At 45.2% G+C, this 21,132-nt stretch overlaps 1 pseudogene; it reads left to right on the top strand.

Moving 5' to 3' along the window:
- Positions 1-356: 356 nt before the first annotated feature.
- On the top strand, positions 357-13,925 carry LOC121273964 (annotated as a pseudogene).
- Positions 13,926-21,132: the final 7,207 nt, after the last annotated feature.

Raw genomic sequence — 21,132 nt, 5'->3', positions numbered from 1 at the left:
CGTATAGGGGGAAAAGTCACGAGCTCACCCCATCTGCTGAGACTGCACTGAGTTCAGATCTAACTGAAGGATTATTATGTCCAGGCGAAAAGTGTGGTGGAGCCCTGATCAATTTGGCCGCTGAATCAATTGATTCAACAATTTTATGTCTTGCCCCAATGTCACACATCTTATTCTGATTACAGGACATAGGTTTATGTTCTTTTATATGGTCTTTCAATGGCGGAGCGGTGACCCAGGTTACACTGCAAGAAAGAATGTGCCCTTTCCACACTCCAGCAGCTCCCTGCGCGTGCGCATTGCTGCATGTGGTGGGTCATGCGCATTTCGTCTGTTTCATGAGCATGCGCAGTGCTGGTCTGTGACTGAAGCTGCTCAGAGCGGGTGAGAGAATGTCGAGCGGAGCAAACTAACAGAGTTAGTGGGTGTGTGAGGAGGAATGGAGCCAGCGGAGTGGGCAGGGAGGTTTGATTAAGACACAGTGCAGGCCGCAGACCCCAAATAACAAGGTACCAGGTCTTGTGTTTGCAGAGAACGGACCGAAAAAGTCTGGATTTCTCCCTTCGCCAGGCCCTGGTAAACGGCCGCCATCTTTATAGGGGGCAATGTGCAGCAGGGCGCATGCGCGGTCATCCTGGTCCAGGTAGCAGGAGGAGAGAGTGTTGTGAATTTCTATCCTGGACTTTCAGGGATGAATTTTGGAAACTCCTTTTACAGGGGCTTAGAAGCGGAGGATTTACACACAGCAAACTTAAACCAAGAGAAACATTTGGCCTTTCTGAATTTCTGTTCGGGATTGACAATGATGGATTTTGTGAACTCTATTTACAGGGTGTTAGAAGAGGAGGGCAAACTCGAGGGAGATGAGAAAACAAAACCAAACATCACGTCAAAATCTGAAAGTCACTTGATTCACCAGGACCTGAATATCACCAGCCTTTGAATGTAAGCATTTAGTTCCAGATCATTACCAGTCACTGGGTAAAATAAACTCTTCCTGGCATCCCCCTTGTGGATCTTGCCCAAAATCTTAAAACTCTGTCCCTTAATTCTTTCATAATCAGCTAATGGGAACAGCTTTAATTTAACTAACTTTCATAATCCTGTACCCATCTATCAAATCTTCCCTCAATCTCCTTTACTCCAAGGAGAACAACCCCAGTTTCTCGAACCTCATCTTACAGTTGAAACCCCTCATCTCTTGAACCATTCTGGTTAATATCTTCTGTACCCTTACATCCTTCACAATATGTGGTGATCACTGGTTTGCACAGACCCAGATATTCTGTGTCCATGTCTGTGACATCAGCACACATCAACAATTACACGGTGACATCATCACACATCGACAATTACAGTGTGACATCACCCGGCTCCCCGGGAATTTCCTCAACTGGGAGATTTGTCTCTGACTCCAGTGCTTCTGATATCTTTCCAGCTGCAGAATCCAGCAGGAGAGTTTAAAGTTGAAAACTGAAATTGTTTCAGAGTTGACTGTTTTTCAGCATCCACCTACAATTTAGAGCTTTTAGGTCTATGCTCTGTATCTGTGAGAGGCTCTGGGGCTGGTGTGGCTCCTTTACTGTGGATCTGAATCCATGTTCATCCTTTGATCTGTTTCACCTCTGCCCTACCTGATCACTTCGTTGCCATTTTTTAACTTCCCCTGTCTCTAATACTGGATGTATTTGAGTTATGTTTAGTATTTTACTGTTACTACTGTCGATTGTGTCTAAATGAGGTTTCCACCACTGCCCACCCCCGACCATGTGCTGCTGGCTTCCCAGCTTTATCTTCCCACAGTATCTTTCACAGTCAGGAATTGCTTTTCCTGACCTATAGTCCATTTCTATTCCACTTCTGAGCTTATATTGACCATCACATTTGGCACCATTTTTGCTCCCTGAGAGGAGGCGATGGTGTAATGGTATTGTCACTGGATGAGTAATCCAGCGACTCAGGGCAATATCCTGGGGACCCAGGTTCAAATCCCATCATGGCAGATGGTGGAATTACAATTCCAGGAATAAAATCTAGATTTAAAAGTCTAATGATGACCAATGATGATTGTCATAAAAACCCACCTGGTTCACTAATGCCCTTTAGGGAAGGAAATCTGCCGCCCTTAGTCTTGCCTACACGTGACTCCAGACCACAGCAGTGGTTGACTTTTAACTGCCCTCTGAATGCTGGCCTTAGTGATGCCCACGTGAATTTAGAAAAATCATTCTGCAAACCTTGAAATGTTAACTCTGTCCCTCTCCACAGATACCAGCATCTATTGTGATCCCCAGTTGCCTGTGGAGAAGATGATGTTTGACCTTCTTGAACCGCTGCAGTCCGTGTGGTGAAGGTGCTCCCACAATGCTGTTAGGTAAGGAGTTACAGGTTTTTCACCCAGTGATGATGAAGGAACAGTGATATATGTCCAAATCAACAACAACAATGTGTATTTATATGGCACTTTCAGTGTAAGACAATGTTCCAAGCATTTCACAGAAAGGTTAAAAGCAAGGTTTGACACTGAGCCAAACAAGGAGATATTGGGGCAGGTGACCAAACGTTTGGTCAAAGAGGTAGGTTTTAAGGAGTGTCTTAAAGGAGAAAAATGAGGTTGAGAGGAAGAGAGGTTTGGGGAGAAAATTCCAGAGCTTGGGGCCATGGAAACTGACAGAATGCTCAGCAGGTCAGAACTAAAGGAGCACAAACATCTCATAGGGTTGTGAGGCTGGATTACAGTGATAGGGAGGGGCGAGACCAACATGGAATTTCAAAAAGTGGATGAGAATTTTAAAATGTAGGTGCTTCTTATCCTAGATCCTTTGTAGGTCAGTGAGCACATGGGTGATAGGTAAACAAGACTTGGTGCGAGTAAGCACACGGGCAGCAGAGTTTTGGATGACCTCAAGGTTACAGGGAGGTTGAAAGCGGGAGACCAGCCGGGAGTGCGTCAGACAGATCAGGACGGTGTGTGACTTGGAGGGGAACTTGGAGATGATGATGCTCACATACACCTGCTACCCTGGTCCTTCTGGGGGTGGAGGTTGAGGGATTGGAAGATTCTGTCAAAGTTCTGCTTATGTTATAGATATAAATAATCCATCTCCTTCGCCTCCTGCACTACCTACCTCTTTCTCTCTCACTCTCTCTTTCTATAGAGGCCAGTGTCGATCCAGACTGGGTGGCAGGTTCCCTTCCCTGAAGGACATTAGTGAACCAGTTGAGTGTTTATGACAATCCAGCAGTTTTCATGGTCACTTTTTCCTCGTGCCGGCCCCACAAATTCCCAGATTCATTCAGCTCAATTTCACAACCTGCCTTTGTGTTTTTGTGGGTTCTCTCTCACTCCCTTTTTTCTGTTTTAAATCAATTTCACAGGGTATTAGAAGGGGAGGATTTACAGTCAGGAAACTCAATCCAAACATCACATCAGGATCTGACTGAGCCGCCCAATTTATTGTAATCCGAATATCTTTGGATTTTGAACATGGAAGGAAAAAGCACCGTTCACAGTGGGGAGAAACCGTACACGTGTTCTGTGTGTGGACGAGGCTTCAGCCGATCATCTAGCTTGTCAGAACATAAATGCAGTCATAGCGATGAGAAACCTCGGAAATGTTGGGACTGTGGGAAGGGATTCACTTACCCGTCTGACCTGGAAACTCATCGACGCAGTCACACTGGGGAGAGACCGTTCACCTGCTCTGAGTGTGGGAAGGGATTCACTCAGTTACACCACCTCATGACACACCAGCGAATTCACAACGGGGAGAGAGCGTTCATCTGCTCTGAGTGTGGGAAGGGATTCATTAGTGTATATAACCTGCTGAGACACCAACAAACTCACACTGGGGAAAGACCCTTCACCTCCTCAGAGTGTGGAAAGGGATTCACTCAGTTATCCAGCCTGCTGAGACACCAACGAATTCACCCTGCGGAGAGACCATTCACCTGCTCCGAGTGCGGTAAGGGATTCATTGATCCATCCATCCTGCTGAAACACCAGCGGGTTCACACTGGGGAGAAAACTTTTAAATGCCCAGACTGCGGGAAGTGCTTTAAAAGTTCCGGGAACCTGATGTCCCATCAACGTGTTCACACTGACGAGAGACCATTCAGGTGCTCTCACTGTGGGACTGGGTTCAGATGGTCATCTGACCTTACGGTACACCAGAGAATTCACACTGGGGAGAGACCGTTCACCTGTATGGAGTGTGGGAAGGAATTCACTCGATCATCCAACCTGCTGAGGCACCAACACGTTCACAAGTAACTACAGTGATTGGGATTTGCTGATAATCACATCCAGGACTGAACTATGTTCATTGGGGTCGGTTTCTGTTGATTTTCATAAACTCCAGCCCAGTTATAGGGGGCCATTTGTATTTTTGAAGTGCTGTGTGTTAAATACAGTGTATTGAGTCTTTTTCATACCTTTAACACAAGTAAGTTCCTTTTGAAGGACTCTCCCTCTCCCCTGTCTCCTCCACCCTCACCTCCAACCTCCTTCTTTGTCACTAAGATTGAGACAATCCGATCAGCTGCCCCTGCTGCTTCCCTCCCATCCACTAGCCCACTGGGACAAAGATCTGTCCTCTTGGGACAGGGGTGAATTGCATAGAATTTGCATCAGGAAGTGAATAAAATTGGTGCATTTCAGGGGAAAATGGATAGCTCTATGAGAAAGAAGGGAATAGATGATTACATTGGTAGATTTAGCTGAGAAAAAATGGGAGGTAGAGCACAAACACCAGCATGGACTGATTGGGCTGAATGGCCTGGTTCTCTGCTGTATATCCCGTGACCTCCTGTGCAATCTAGTCTAAATCCATGGTATTATCTGTCTGGAAGCAGCATGGCATTAAACTGAAAACTAAAATCAAACTTTACCAGGCCATTGTCCTGAGCACCCTGCTGTATGGAGCAGAATCCTGGGTCTGCTCTTGCAGCCACATTAAAGCTGTGGAACACTTCCAGCAAAGACACCCGAGGTCCATCCTGAGAGTTAGATGGCAGGACAACAATCACAAATAACGAGGTTCTCCATCACGCTGGGTTCAACAGCTTGGAGACCACCCTCCAGACAATTCAGCTCCGATGGCCAGGCCAGGTTTCCCACATGGACAATCACAGAATTCCCAAGCTGATCTTCCATGGGGAACTGTCTCAGGACAAACAACATCAAGGTGGTCAGTACAACCGATACAAGGACACCCTAAAAAAGAGCCTCACAAACTTCTGCATTGCAGACCACCTCTCCTGGGAAAACACTGCAGTCGGCCAGCCTGAGTTCTGGTTACAATATTGTAGGAAGGATGTGATTGAACTGGAGAGGGTGCAGAGGAGATTTACCAGGATACTGCCCGGGCTGGAGGGTCTGAGCTATGAGGAAATATTGGATAGGCCGGGGCTGTTTTCCCTAGAGCAGCGAAGGGGACCTGATAGAGGTTTATAAGATTATGAGGGGCATAATTGGGTGGATAGGAAGGCACTTTTTCCATTAGTAGAGGGGTCAGTAACCAGGGGGCATAGATTTAAGGTAAGAAGTAGAAAGCTAAGAGGGGAGTTCAGGAGAATTGTTTTTTCACCCAGAGGGTGCTGGGAGTCTAGAACTCACTGCCTGAAAGGGTGTAAATGATTTGAGTCAGAAACTCTTCCAACATTTAAGAAGTATTTAAATATTCATTTGCATTGCTTTATGCTCCAGGGCTGTAGGCCAAGTGCTGGATAATGGGATTTGTGTAGTCAGAACTTTATGAGCTGTGTGGACACAATGGGCCGAATGGCCTTCTTCTGTGCTCTATGAGTGTATATGTGGAGGCAAGCAGTGAAATTTGCTTCAGCGTGTTTCGAGGACCATCTACACCAAACTCAACATCTGACATGCCCACAGGAAGGTCAGAGGTGGCACAGCTGCAGAAGTTAACCCAAGCACCACCAACAACAATATGAACGGTCAGTTCTGTGGATGTCCATGTCGATCCCATACCGAACTCTTCAGTCAGGAGAGGACCCACAGGAAATGATTAAATCATTTACAGTTTGGGCACTCGAACAATGAGGAGTCTACCCCAACATTATCCCTGTCCTCTGGATTGGGGAACTATACTCTGTCTGTATTACTGCGGTGCTGTTAATAAAGTCAGCGTCAGACAATCTGTTGTGAGCTTGATTATCTGGTGCCTGAATCCACAAGATTCACCATTTAGAGTCAACAAGATGAACAAGGAAACACATCACGGCCCAAAACTCCAGCTTGATATTCACAGGAGAAAGTCTGTTATCGAACACCTCGAATGGACAGAACAGAGAAAGATCCCAACTGGAAGAAACCCTCGAATCATTTGTAAATATCTTTCAAATGCTGAGAGATTCCAGCTGTCAGTTTCCATCACATTGAAGTTAATGGAAGGTGAGAGCGCAGTTATTCTAGAACTATAAAAAACACTAGTTAGAGCACAGCTAGAGTACTGAGTCCAGTTGTAGTCAGCACATTACAGGAAGGATGTGATCACACTGGAGCGGGCGCAGAAGAGATTTACCTGGATGTTGCCAGGACTGGAGAATTTTAACTCTGAGGAAAGATTGGAGAGGCTGGGGTTGTTTTCTTTGGGACAGGGGAGGAAGAGGGGAGATTTAATTGAAGTGTAAAAATTATGAGGGTCCCAGATAGGAAGGACCTATTTCATTTACAGAGGTCAGAACCAAGAGGATAGAGATTTAAAGTAATTAGTGGAAGGATTAGAGGGGAGTTCAATAATGCTTTTACCCAGAGGGTGGTGAGTCTTGGAACTTACTGACTGAAAGGGTGGTAGAGGCAGAAATACACAGATTTAAAAAGTACTGGGATATACACTGGATGTGCTGTAACCTACAGGATTACGGACCAAGAGCTGGGAAGCGGGATTAGACTGGATTGCTCATTTTCAGCCAGTACAGACATGATGGGCTGAATGGCCTCCTCTGTGCTATAATTTCTATGATTCTGTGGTGACAAGTGGTCCTCGTGTTTTTATCTGAGACAGGCCTCAGCCCAGTCATTTGCCCCGAGTGTCGATGTGATGGTTCAAGCTAAGAGATGCCGGGTACCGGGAGCAGCAGGAACAATAAATCAAACCGAGGTGTCAGTAAATATTGATATAGTTTATTTGTATCTAGTTCCATTTTTATAAGTTCTGCTGAATGTGGCCCTCGCCCAGTGTCAGGATATTGGATCAGAGCCACCATGGAAAATGAATTTGACACCGGTGAGATAGACAATGTCAACCAGATCCTCCGTATCTCTGTAACCTCCTCCAGCCCCACAACCCTTCCTGTAAATACAAGGTGTTGTTCTTGGATTACACCCTGAGATAGACAATGTCATTATATTTTAACCTTTATTCTTCAAGTAAAGTATCTTTCTTCAGGCTGTTCTCAAGGTTGTGCAAGATGAAACCAAACAGTGATTTATTTGTACTTCTTGCAGTTTAGTTACTGTATTCACTGCTCACGATGCGATCTGCTCTACATTGGGAAGACCAAACACAGATTGGGTGATCACTTTGTAACAACCTCCGTTCAGTCTGTGAGCTTGATCCTGAGCTTCCGGTCACTTGTCATTTTAATTTTCCGCCTCACTCCCACTCTGACCTCTCTGTCCTTGGCCTCCTGCACTGTTCCAATGAAGCTCAATGGGGGCTCGAGGAACAGCAGCTCATCTTTCAATTCGGCACTTTACAACCTTCCAGACTCAACATCGAGTTCAGCAGTTTCTGCACCAACAGAGAGTTGTCAGGACCTGGAACATTCTACCTGAAAAGATGCTGGAACCTGATTCTATCAGGATATTTAAAAGGGAGTTGACAGGGATTGAAAATTTGAGGAATTTACAGGATTACAAACAGAAAGTGGGTGTGTGGGACTAAACACAATAGCTATTTCAAAGAGGCAACACAAGCACAAAGGGTTGAATGGCCTCCTTCTGTGCTCTAAGTTTCAATGATCCGAGGAGTTGGCCATTTAGCCCCTTGAGTCTGTCTCACCATGCAATCAGATCACGGCTGATCTGTGACCCTTTGTCTCATGTCCCTTGATTTATACCTTGGGTTAGGAAGGATCTATCAATGCCTGATTGAAACTGAACATTGATCAAGGTTGAACTGCCAATTCAGGAAGAGAATTCCAAACTTCTCCCAACTTTACCTGGAGAAGATTTTCCTAATCTCACCCCTGAAAGGTCTGGCTCTAATTTTTAGACCATGTTCCTCAGTCCTGGATTCCCCAACCAATGGAAATAGTTCCCCTCTATCTACCACACCATTTCCAATTAATATCATGAAAACTTTGAGAAAATCCTCCTCAATCTTCTCAATTCCAGGGAATACAAACCTCACAGTGAGATGATGAATATTGGCAGAATGAATAGAGCACTCAATGGTACAGTCCTAAAGGGTGTGTAGGGACTCAGGGAACTGGGGGTTAATGTGCATACACATTTGGAGGTGAAAGGACATAATGAGAGAGCAGTTCGCAAAATATATGAGATCCTGGGCTTCATAAGCAGATTTAATGTGTATAAACGCAGGGAAAATAGCTGACCCGTTATAAAGCTCTGGTTAGGTCACAACAGGAGTATAGCATCCAGTTCTGGTCTCCACACTTTAGGAAAGGGGTGAGGGTCCTTGAGAGGATGCGGAGGAGATTTACCAGAATGGTTCCAGGAAAAAGAGAATTCGGTTACAAAGTGAGATTGGAGAAACTGAAGTTGTTCTTCTTGGAGTTACAGAGTTGAGGGGAGATTTGTTAGAGGTGAACAAGATTGTGACAGGTTCAGATAAGGTGGACAAAGAAAATGTTGTTTCCATTTGGTGATGGTACAAGGATTAGGAGGACACAGATTGAAGGTTATGGGCAATAGATACAGGGCAAATGCAGGGAGGAACATTTTACACAACAAGTGGTAATAACCCAGAACTCTCTGCCTACGAGCAGGCTGGAAGTAGACATGATCAATGCTTTAAAATTAAATTGGACCAGCATTTAAGAGAAATAAACATGCAGGGAGTTGAAGACACAGCGGGGCAATGAGACAGACTGGACTGCTCTACAGAGAGCTGGCATGGACTCAATGGGCTGAATGGCCTCTTTCTGTGCTGCAATGACTCTGACGCATTTGTTTGACCTCTCCTCATAATTTAACCCTTGGAATCCAGTTGTTATTCAGGTACATCTGCACTGCTCTCCCACTAAGGCCAATATAGTTAATCCTTCTTAAGGTGCTGCCCAGAACTGAACACTGTATTCCTGTTCTGATGAAAGGTCATGTTGACCTGAAACGTTAACTCTGTTTCTCTCACAGATGCTGCCAGACCTGCTGAGCACTTCCAGCATTTTTTTTTTTTACAGTGGTTTAGGTGCAGTCTAACCAGGATTTTGAAAATCTCGGTGCTTTTCCCACAAACAGAACAGACAAACCTTTTTCCTTCCACAGTCAAAGTCATTTAGATCCTGATGACTCGAGTGACTCTGTCAGACCTTGATGTGATGTTTGGTTTGAGTTTCTCCATCTGCAAATCCTTCCCATTGGAAATCCTGTAAAAAGGAGATTATAAAAATATTCCCTGTCAGTCAGGGGTAGAAATTGATAAGTGACAAACATTTCTCTTGGTTTGAGTTTGCTGTGTGTAAATCCTCCCCTTCTAACCCCCTGTAAAAGGAGTTTCCAAACACTCGGTGTAAAGTCGGCTCCGGGAGTTTCTAATCCGGGTGTGGAGTCCTACACCGGGTGTTTGTGAACCCTCCCAGTCCACCCTCCAGCTCCATTCCTCTCCTGCACTCGGCCCTTTCTCACCCGCTGGACCGTCACCCGACCGCCTTCATCCTAGTTCCGCACTGGTAGTGCGCATGCTTCAATGCAAGACCGGCCACGCCCCTCATTCACTCCGATTGGTCGGAGAACCAGCCGCTCACGCTCTGTCCTCCAGGCCGGAGCTGCCGTCAATCATTGTGAACTGGAGCATGCGCAGAGCGTGAAGTCAGACGTGGGGAGAGCTCGAACGAGCTGATTTAAAATGTGGGATTTACAAAGACCGAGTTTGGAATGAAAGCCGGAAAAAAAAACCCGTGAGCATAGATAGGGTCGGCGGGTAAGTCGAGAGGCTTTATGGATTCACGGTCTCTGTCCTAAACCCTCAATAAGGAACCATCCGTCCAACCACAGATTAGGCTATTTCTCCGGAAGTAGGCCCGAGATAACGGCTGCCATTTTGGAGGGGGCAAGAAGCAGCAGAGCGCATGTGCGGTCACCATATTTGTAGGGGGCAATGTCCAACAGGGAGCATGCGTGGCGCCATCTTTACAGAGGCTGCAGACCCGGATGAATGACCCACAGGAGCGACAATAAATCAGAGATAGAGTTTGGTGTGAAATCAATGGGTTGTTGTAAAACAGGAGAGCAGGGTAACAGTCAGAAACAACAACAACTTCTATTAACATCATACATCATCCCAGTGAGCTTCACAGGGAAATTATAAAACAAAGTGTGACATCCAGACACAGAAAGAGGTGTCCAAAATACTTAAATAGTAGTTTGGTTGTGCGGAATTTGATTATAACTGTAAAAAAGAGACAAGCTGTCAAAGCTTTTCGACTTGCACTCACCAGGACAGACACAAGAATCCCAAATTTCAAAGGGAACCACAATTTCTACTGTATGAGAAAAGGGTGCAGATTGTTTGGCCAGTCAGCTCTGATTGGTTGTTGTCATGGAGAACACAGCAAGGAGCTGTCATCCTCTGTGCTTTTGTTTAATTCCACAATAGACCCTGTGCCTGGACTTGTTCCTTCTGCCTGCAGAGGACAGGGCCCTGTGGATGAACATAGGGAGCTTCTAGCAAGTGTAAGTCAGCCACATTATGAGCCCGACTGATAATTTTTGAAATTTAGTATTCTTCCCTCTATCCTGATGAGTACAAGATAAAACATTTTGACAAAATGTCTTTTTTTATTAATACTCAATTGTCTTAAAGGGGGAAAGTGTGGTAGACAGAGGGAGAGAATCTCAGAGCTTGGGGTCAAGGGAACTGAAGGCACGGACGCTAATGGTGGAGCAATTAAAACAGGGATGCTAGAATTAGAGCTGTGCAGATATCATAGAGGGTTGTGGGTCTGCAGGAGATTGCAGAGATTGGGAGAGAGGAGGCCATGGGAGGATTTGAAAACAAGACTGAGAATTTTAAAATCAAGTTGCTGCTTGAACGGGAGCCAAGAAAGGTCAGGGAGTGGGCCGAGCTGTGAGTGAAGACACAGACAGCAAAAATATGGATGTCTTCAAGGTTACGGAGGGTAGAATGTCGGAGAGCCAGCCAGGAGTGTGTTGGAATGGTCGAGTCTGGAGGTAAAAATGGCAGTGATGAGGGTTTCAGCAGCAGATGAGACACTCCTGAGACAGGGGTGAGGTCAGCTGATATTACGGAGGTGGAAACAGGCGATCTTAGTGATAGCACAGACATGAGGTCAGCAACTCATTTCGAGATCAAATGTGACACCGAGGTTGTGAACAGACTGGTTTAATCTCAGACTGCTCCCAGGGAGAGGGATGGAGTTGGTATCTGGGAAATGGAGATTGGAGCAGGGACCGAAAACTGTGTCTTCAGTCTTCTCAGTGTTTAATTGGAGTTAATTAATCATCAGGAAGAGAAACAGGAACCAGAATGGGCCATGAGACTGATCCCAGGTTTAACTCAGTTAGAGAGGGAGAGAAGGAAGGAAACCCTGGGACGTTTGGAGAAACCACCTACACGATCACTCATTAAATCTCCACACAGTAAGTTTTGGACACAAGGTTAACATCTGCTATTCTGCCTGGTCGGTCAGGGGGTTTCAGATTAATGTTTTGTCACGAGTAATCACTGAAGTGAATGATCAGACATATTGTCACCTCCAGTTGTAGAAATTTGTTAAAAAGATACAGAAAGAATTGTCCAAAACTCTGTTTGGATTTCAGCACAGGGAGGAGGGAGAGTGTGTGGGATGGGGATTTGCAGCTTTCAGGGAACAAGAGAGGAAAAAAAGTTCTGTAGAAACTAGAATTGTCTGTTCTGAATTTCTATCCTGTCCTTACAGTGATGACTCTTGTAAACTCCTTTTACAGAGAATTACAAGGGGAGGATTTTCAGGCAGGAAACTCAAACCAAACATCACATCAAGATCTGACAGAGTCACTCGATTCATCAGGACCTGAATATCATCACCTTTGAATGTGGAGGGAGGAACGTTTGTCTGTTCTGTCTGTGGGAAAATGTTTCAAACATCAGTGTGACTGGAAAAGCACCGAGACACACACACACCCGAGTGAGAGTGTTCCAGTGAACTGACTGTGGAAAGAGCTTTAACCAGTTACACAGCCTGAAATAACATCACACCATTCACAGTGGGGAGAAACTGTACACGTGTTCTCTGTGTGGACGAGGCTTCAACTGATCATCAAACTTGGAGAGACACAGGGACACCTGCACCATGGAGAAACCGTGGAAATGTGAGGACTGTGGGAAAGGATTCAATTGTCCATCCAAACTGGAAATCCATCGACGCAGTCACACTGGGGAAAGGCCGTTCACCTGCTCCGAGTGTGAGAAGGGGTTTACTCAGTTATCCAGCCTGCTGACACACCAGCGAGTTCACACTGGAGAGAGACCATTCACCTGCTCCCAGTGTGGGAAGGGATTCACTCGGTCATCCCACCTGCTGAGACACCAGCAAGTTCACACTGGAGAGAGACCATTCACCTGCTCCGAGTGTGGGAAGGGATTCACTCAGTTATCCACCCTGCTGACACACCAGCGAGCTCACACTGGAGAGAGACCATTCACTTGCTCCCAGTGTGGGAAGGGATTCACTCAGTCATCCCACCTGCTGATACACCAGCGAGTTCACACTGGGGAGAGACCATTCACCTGCTCCGAGTGTGGGAAGGGATTCACTCGGTCATCCCACCTGTTGACACACCAGCAAGTTCACACTGGAGAGCGACCATTCACTTGTTCCCAGTGTGGGAAGGGATTCACTCGGTCATCCCACCTGTTGACACACCAGCAAGTTCACACTGGGGAGAGACCATTCACCTGTTCCGAGTGTGGGAAGGGATTCACTCGGTCATCAAGCCTGCTGACACACCAGAGGCTTCACACTGGGGAGAGGCCTTTCACCTGCTCCAAGTGTGGGAAGGGATTCACTCAGTCATCCACCCTGCTGAAACACCAACGAGTTCACAATGAAGAGACACCATTCTCCTGCTCCGAGTGTGGGAAGAAATTCACTCAGTCATCTAACCTACTGACACACCAGCGAGTTCACACTGGAGAGAGACCATTCACCTGCTCCAAATGTGGGAAGAAATTCACTCATTCATCAAACCTTCTGACACACCAGCGAGTTCACACTGGGGAGAGACCGTTCACCTGCTCCGATTGTGGGAAGGGATTCACTCAGTTATCCAGCCTGCTGAAACACCAGCAAGTTCACACAAGGAGAGGCCGTTCATCTGAACTTCCTGTGGAAAAGGGATTCAGCCTTCATTCCACCTCAGTGTACACCAGTGAATTCACACTGGAGAGAGACCGTCCACCTTCTCCGAGTGTGGAAAGGGATTCACTCATTTATCCAACCTGTTGAGACACCAGCGAGTTCACACTGGGGAGAGGCTGTTCACATTCTCCGAATGGAGGCAGGGATTCACTTGGTCATCCCACCTGCTCAGACACCAGCGAGTTCACAAGTGTCTGCAGGGGTTGGATTCTGCTGTTATTGCTCCTGTTAATCACATCCAGAACTGAACCATGTTCATTCTGATAGCTGTGGTTTGTTTCTATTGATGTTATTAATCCCTGTAACTGGGTTGAAGTTTAATATCTTGATGTCTGTTAAATAAATCAGTTTTGCTTCAATCTCTAAGAATGTCGAGTCCTTGATTTCTCCAGGATAAGAGGAGACTGATTGATGTCCTGTTCCCAACTGCTCCATTTTTGGATCTTTTCTCCTTTCTCACTCTAGATTCTTCCAGTTCTCAGACCTTTGGTTACTCTCATGGATAAGTCCCATCTCCCCATACCTCCTAGAGAGCCTTGGGATCCAGGGAAGTATCAGTATTAAAAACAGAAAATGCTGGAAATAACCGATACTTTTCGAGTGCGAATTGATTTTCTCCCGGACTATTGTCTCCAGCCTTTCCCCACCAATGATATTAAGCGGATTGTCCTGGAATTGCTGTGTTTTTGAACAGGGGTGTAACATTTACAATCTGTCAGTCCTTTGACACCACTACTGTATAAGGAAGATTGTGACCAGAGCCTCCACAAGTTCCATATGAAGGATGCTGTCTCTGATAGTGCAGCAGTCCCTCAATGTCACCCTGGAGTGTCAGCCTAGATAATGTGCTCAGGTTTATTAATATTTCCTCTTGTTATTGATGTGGATCATTAAGAAACAATGGACTCTTATGATGTCATCCAGTCCAAGTGGGATGATGTCATCCAATCCCAGTGCGATGATGTCATGAAGACTATTAAATACCAGCAGAGCCTTAGTGGTGAAAACAGTTTTGTTCGAGATGGCAGCAAGTCCATTACTGATAGATCAGCAAATGGAATTAATGGGAAAGAAAGTGAGGCAGTTCATGGACATCAGGAATAGTGTTGTGAATTATGAAGAAGGACGTGTACAGTATACATGTCCCGTCTCCCAAAAAGCTGCCCCCACCTCCCGACACTCTGCCCCATCTCCCGACACTCTGCCCCCATCTCCCGACACTCTGCCCCCATCTCCCCACACTCTGCCCGCATCTCCCCACAATCTGCCTCCATCTCTCGACACTTTGCCCCATCTCCCGTCTGTCTGCCCCCATCTCCTGAAACTCTGCCCCCATCTCCTGACACTCTGCCCATCTCCCGACACTCTGCCCCCATCCCCCGACACTCTGCCCCCATCTCCCGACACTCTGCCCCCATCTCCCGACACTCTGCCCAACCCCCGACACTCTGCCCCCATCTCCCGACACTCTGCCCAACCCCCGACACTCTGCCCCCATCTCCCGACACCTTGCCCCCATCTCCCGACACTCTGCCCCCATCTCCCGACACGCTGCCCCATTACCCGACACTCTGCCCAACCCCCGACACGCTGCCCCCATCTCCCGAGCAGTCTGCCTCAACCTCTGCTGAACCCACACAGGATGCACTATGTTGAAACCAGAGGAAAGGACTGGGTGAGAAATTGTAATTCACCAAGGATGTGCACATGGGGGCTTGACAAAATATTACGTTTCCTATTTTGAACAATGACACATAAAACACATTGATTGCGACCATTTCCAGCTCTTGTCCTTTCTGACATCCCATGGGCCAGCTCGCCCTCTCACTGGGTTCATACTGAATGTCAATCCAGGCTGGAGCCATTGGGTGGATGTGCAATGGGTGGATGAGTGGGTGGAGGAATGTTCAGTTCACAGGGAGGGGGATGGGGGGAGGGGGGTTGGTGCTGGTGGTGGGAAGTGTTCATTCGGAAGGAGTCCCACCTGAAACAGTGACTATTAACTTATCACTTTCTAATGGTGATTGACTTGCTGTGTATTTCCCCAGGTTTGTCCTGTTCAGTATTTCAGTATTTATATATTTTTATTTTTGCTAAAACATGTTCTTGTTCTGACACTGAAATCCAGAGGATTTTAACTCTGTTAAAGTCAATCCCCATCGAGTACACAGGAGGACTCAACTGGTCCAAACCTCTTATGGTATCAATAAACAAAAATCCAACAAGATGTTTATTTGGGGAATTGTTTTTCTCTGAGACCCGGGACGGTCAAACTATCTCCCAAAGTTCAGCATTGCGCCTTGAGCCTGGGCTATGGGGCCCACATACATGGAGCACCATTACCTTCATCCACGATTTTAATCACTCGACCATTGGTGGCCGGGCCTTCAGCTGCCTGGACCCTCAGCTTTGGAATTTCCTCCCTAAACCTCTCCACCTTTCTAATTCACTTTCCTCCTTTCAGACACTCCTTATAACCGACCTCTTTGTCCAAGCAGTTGGTCATCTGACCTAAAATGTCCTTATGCCCCTTTGAAATTCTTGAGACAATGTATTACGTTAGAAGCTCGATATAAATATAAGTTGTTGCATTTGTTGTTGTATTTCAGTTAGACCTGATCACTTATTGAGTCTGTATGAATGTAACTCAGATAGACACAGCTTGTGTCATAGTTCAGTTAGACCTGATCACTTATTGAGTCTATATCAATGTAACTTGGATAGACACAGCTTGTTGGAACAGACCTGGGGAGAAAGAGGCTCTGAATTAATCACTGGACTTTCTGTTCTCCACAGTTGGGAAAAAGGTGATTCTTTCCAAGCATCCAAATGATGAATCAAGTAATTAAAGATGGTTTGTTGTTTTAAGTTGAATTATTTGGTAGAATTAGAGTGAAGGAGTGGGATTGACCCACAGCCTGAGCCACCACTTTAAGGACAGGAAGAGAGAGAATTTGGAGAGGGGAAAAGAATTAGTAGGTGACTGGGCACTGAATCTGGAACAATGAGCAGAGAGGGGGAGGAGTGTGTGGGACAGGGATTTATAGATTTGGGGGAATGAAAGGAGAAAGAATGTTCCATAGAAACTAGAATAGTCTGTTCTGAGTTTCTATCCTGTACTGACAGTGATGACTATTGTAAACTCTGTTTACAGGGGATTAGAGGGAGAGCATTTTCAGATGGGAAACTCAAACCAAAAATCTTGCAAGATCTTATAAAATCACTGAATTCATATCTGATCAGCCTCTGATTATGGAAGGAGAATTGTTTGTCTGTTCTGTCTGTGCAGAAATATTTAAATCATCAGTGTGACTGGAAAATCAGCGGGATACACACACACATGAGTTGGAATCGCATCTCGGGGTCAAATCTGACATCAAGTGTGCAAAAAGTCTGGTTTAGTTTCAGACAGTTGTGAGGAAGAGGAATGGAGCTGGTCGCTTGGGAATGAAAACAATGGCTTCAGTCTTCCCAATACTTAATTGGAGGAAATTTCTGCACATTCACCATTGGATATCAGACAACAGTCTGATAATTTAACAAAAGTGTAGAGAGGTGGTGGTGAGGTAGCGCTGGGCACTGTCAGTGTACACTTGATAACTGACATTGTGTCTTCAGATGATGTCGTTGTGGGGAACATGTTGATGAGAAATAAGAGGAGGCCAAGGCTGGATCCTCTGGGGGACACCAGAGGGAACTGTGGGAGTGGGAAGGGAAGACATTCCAAGTGAATCTCTAGCTATGATTAGATAGAGAAGAATGGAACCAGGAGAGATTGAGGCCGAAATGAGATGAGGCATGGTTGTATTGAATGGCGGGGCAGGCTGGAGGGGCTGAATTGCCTACTCCTGCTCCTAGTTCTTATTTTCTTATGTAAGGTACATAACAGGCTGATGATAACAGTGCCTGTTTTAAACAGTGAAAGACAATGAAGGATTGGCACCGATAAAAGTGTCCTTCAACTAGCCTGGTTCCAAAATCTCATTCGAGAAATGACAAGAAAATACATTGAATTTGCTCTATGTCTTGACTTCAAACGAACAGGATACAAGGTAAGAAAATATATTTAACTGGATTGGGTTATAAAATGGCAGAATGAGCTTGAAAAAACAACCATGCTGTTGGGAAATATAAAATTATAGGAAGTTGCACTTCTCGGTTTGGCGTGCTGCTTTGAAATAGTGGCTGTGATTGTTTGATCAGGAGTGATATTTCTGCCGGTTTGAACACCAAGCAGAAAAACTTATCCTTTTATCCCCCACATTTAGCCTCGCAGCATCATCCCTTTAGTCAGTTTATTCCTTGTGCCTTGCATCCTATCACTGTCCATCAGTAACAGAAACGGAATGAGGACAACTGCAATTATTGTGGCAACAATCTGAAACTTCAGCTTGTTAATACCAGCTTTAGGTATCTTGCAACTCACCTTGGTACATGTTTCCGTGGTGTAATTAGTTACTACATGTAACAATTGTATGAGGTCGGTAGATCGAGAACAGTCAAATATTTTCTCTTTTTACCCCCTTGGATATTGACTGCTGCACAGTTCCAGGCTTTTTTATGTGTCTTTTCGCTGCCAGAAAATATTCCCTAAAATTTGCCAATGCTGCTGTTATCCATTAACTCTTCAGCTAAACAATACCTTCAAATGGATGAAGGGTCGATAACCAGATGGCACTGATTTAAGATGAGTATCCGAAGTACCAGAGGCAATAAGGTGTTTTATTTAAAATGGAAAGTGATTTATTGGAAATCACTGCCTAATAGGATGGTGCAAACAAAATGAATTGCAGCCTTTAAAAGGGAAGACGAGAAGGAGGAAAATCTGCAGCAATGTGGGGATAGGGTGTGGATGTGGGACTGGTTTCACAGCTCTTGCAGACACAGTGGGTCAAACCATCTCCTCCTGTGTGGGGAAAGGGTGGGGATGTGGGACTGGTTTCACAGCTCTTGCAGACACAATGGGTCAAACCATCTCCTCCTGTGTGGGAAAAGGGTGGGGATGTGGGACTGGTTGCACAGCTCTTACAGTCACAGTGGGTCAAACCATCTCCTCCTGTGTTTGGAAAGGGTGTGGATGTGGGACTGGTTTCACAGCTCTTGCAGACACAATGGATCAAACCATCTCCTCCTGTGTGGGGATGGGGAAGTGGGACTGGTTGCACAGCTCTTGCAGACACAGTGGGTCAAACCATCTCCTCCTGTGTGGGGAAAGGGTGTGGATGTGGGACTGGTTGCACAGCTCTTGCAGACACAGTGGGTCAAACCATCTCCTCCTGTGTGGGGAAAGGGTGTGGATGTGGGACTGGTTGCACAGCTCTTGCAGACACAGTGGGTCAAACTGCCTTCTGTGTGGGGAAAGGGTGGGGAAGTGGGACTGGTTGCACTCCCCTTGTAGGAACAGTGAGTCAAACCATCTCCTCCTGTGTTGTACTTTCCTGTGACTCCGCGATTTGACTCACTTCTGAAAAATGGATCAGACCATTTCAGAAAGTTAGAGTCAATTCACTATTAAGCTCTCGGCATAAAATTCATCTCACTTTCATCCTTCATTCACTTTCAGCTGCCGAGGCTCCAAGTAATAGAATTCACTCTCTCAAACTCTCCACCTCTGTCCACTCTCTCTCCATTCCTTTAAGATGCTCCTCAAAACTTACTCCTTTTACCACGTTCCTGGCCACCCATCCTAATATCTCCTTCTGGGTGGGTCACGATCAAACTTTGGGAATGCTTCCTGTGAAGTGCTTTGCGGTGTTTTATTGGATTAAATGTTAATCAGTGAAAATTGTTGTTGTTCAGCTCCACACGGTAGGATTAGAGCTGAGGGGACAGAAAGGATCCAGCTCAGTCAGTGGCATTCTGCCTCATGTGTGGAAGTACAGCTCGGGAGAAATACTTGAACATTTGGGCTCTATTCCTGAGCTGGATGAGTTGTTTTCTCCCTGGAGACTATGAAATGTATTAGCAGAGTCAATGATTGAAGCAGAGACCAGGGCAACATAGAAGAACATGTTAAAAAGGTGATGGGAAGACACGGGGAGAAAGAACGTGGCGGATTGGCGGGTCTGTGAGATTAGGACTAATTCTGTTGGGGAATCTAAACATAGACTTGTTGGAGGTGACAGTCTGTTTCTGTTTGGTAATATTGCTGAAACTTTTGGATGTCAAAAACGCATCAATGGATAAATTGCAGCATGAAATATTGGGTACAGTAGATGAAGATTCACTAATAAATTAACCTCCCACTATTGTGAGAACCCATTTATTATTCACATGGATTGGGACAGACTTTGGTAAACTGAGATATCATGGGAATGTGTTAATTATTAATATCATCTCTGGTGATTCCAGGTTAAATTACCACCAGGAAATCAGTTACTTAACCATATTTTTCTTATTCTTATTCAATTTATTTTACTTACCTTATTTATTGTTATTTATCAGTCACATGTAGGCCAGACCAGGTGAGGATGGCAATTTTCCTTCCCCAAACGACATGAGTAATCAGATGTGTTTTTACGAAAACTGATGTTAGTCTCGTTGCTTGTGATTGCAGATTTATTAATTGAATTTAAATTCCATCAGCTGCCGTGGTGGGATTTGAACCTGTGTCCTCAGAGCATGAGCCTGGGCTTCTGGGGCTACTCAGACGGATTTAGAAAGACAGCTCATCCTGAAAACAACCCAAACTTTGCATTCAAAATAAGAAATCAAACACGAGGTGGTTATTGCACCAATCATTATAAAACAGACCAGCAGTTAACTTTACAAATGTGCATACAATATTGGAGCCAGTGTCCTTAAGTTATACGTCAAACATCAAACAACAGATGTCACTCATACAAAATCTTAAAAAAAAATCCAACTACTGACCTGGAGCCTGATATTTACAAACAGTTACAACTATCATCTTAGTTGGATTTCTCCATTTAGAGCAGCGATCTTCAACTCAGAGGCCAGTTTAACAGTTAAATGTTACAAATGTGCCACAGCCTTCAGAGGACACGTGTGCAATAATTAAGAATATCCAGTGAAGATGGGATAGAAGTCACTTCCATTTAATAAAATGTCTTCCTTTAGATTGTATGAAGTCTGCTTAGCACAAAAAAAATCACCTAACTCTGAAAGGGGGTGAATATAAAGTTCGAGGTTGCTGATTTAAATTTGATTGCTTTCTTTGCTCAGCTGGAGTCTTCAAAAGATGGGTTGGAAAACACAGGTGGAGCAGCACACACAGGTTAAGAAATCAATTAAATAGCAGTGTATTATATCAGCACATGAATAAATATCATGTTTCAGTACCTTTTAAGTAACATTTTGCTTTCATTTCTCCACTTAATATATTTGAGCCAAGTTTAATTATTGGCTCTGAAAGGTTGTAACATAATTACAACACTGTGGGTGTCCCTACACCACAAGGACTGCAGCCGTTCAAGAAAGCAGCTCACTACCACCTTCTCAAGGGCAGGTAGGGATTGGTAATAAATGCTGTCTCACACTCTGTGCATGGATACACAAAACTGTAAAACCACTAATCACACATTGAAAACATGGCTGGGATCAAAT

Source organism: Carcharodon carcharias (assembly GCF_017639515.1).
Source record: "Carcharodon carcharias isolate sCarCar2 chromosome 27 unlocalized genomic scaffold, sCarCar2.pri SUPER_27_unloc_7, whole genome shotgun sequence".
In the NCBI taxonomy this organism is placed as follows: Eukaryota; Metazoa; Chordata; class Chondrichthyes; order Lamniformes; family Lamnidae; genus Carcharodon; species Carcharodon carcharias.
The sequence above is the reverse complement of the archived record's forward strand: the minus strand, read 5'-3'. Positions and strand labels throughout refer to the sequence as shown.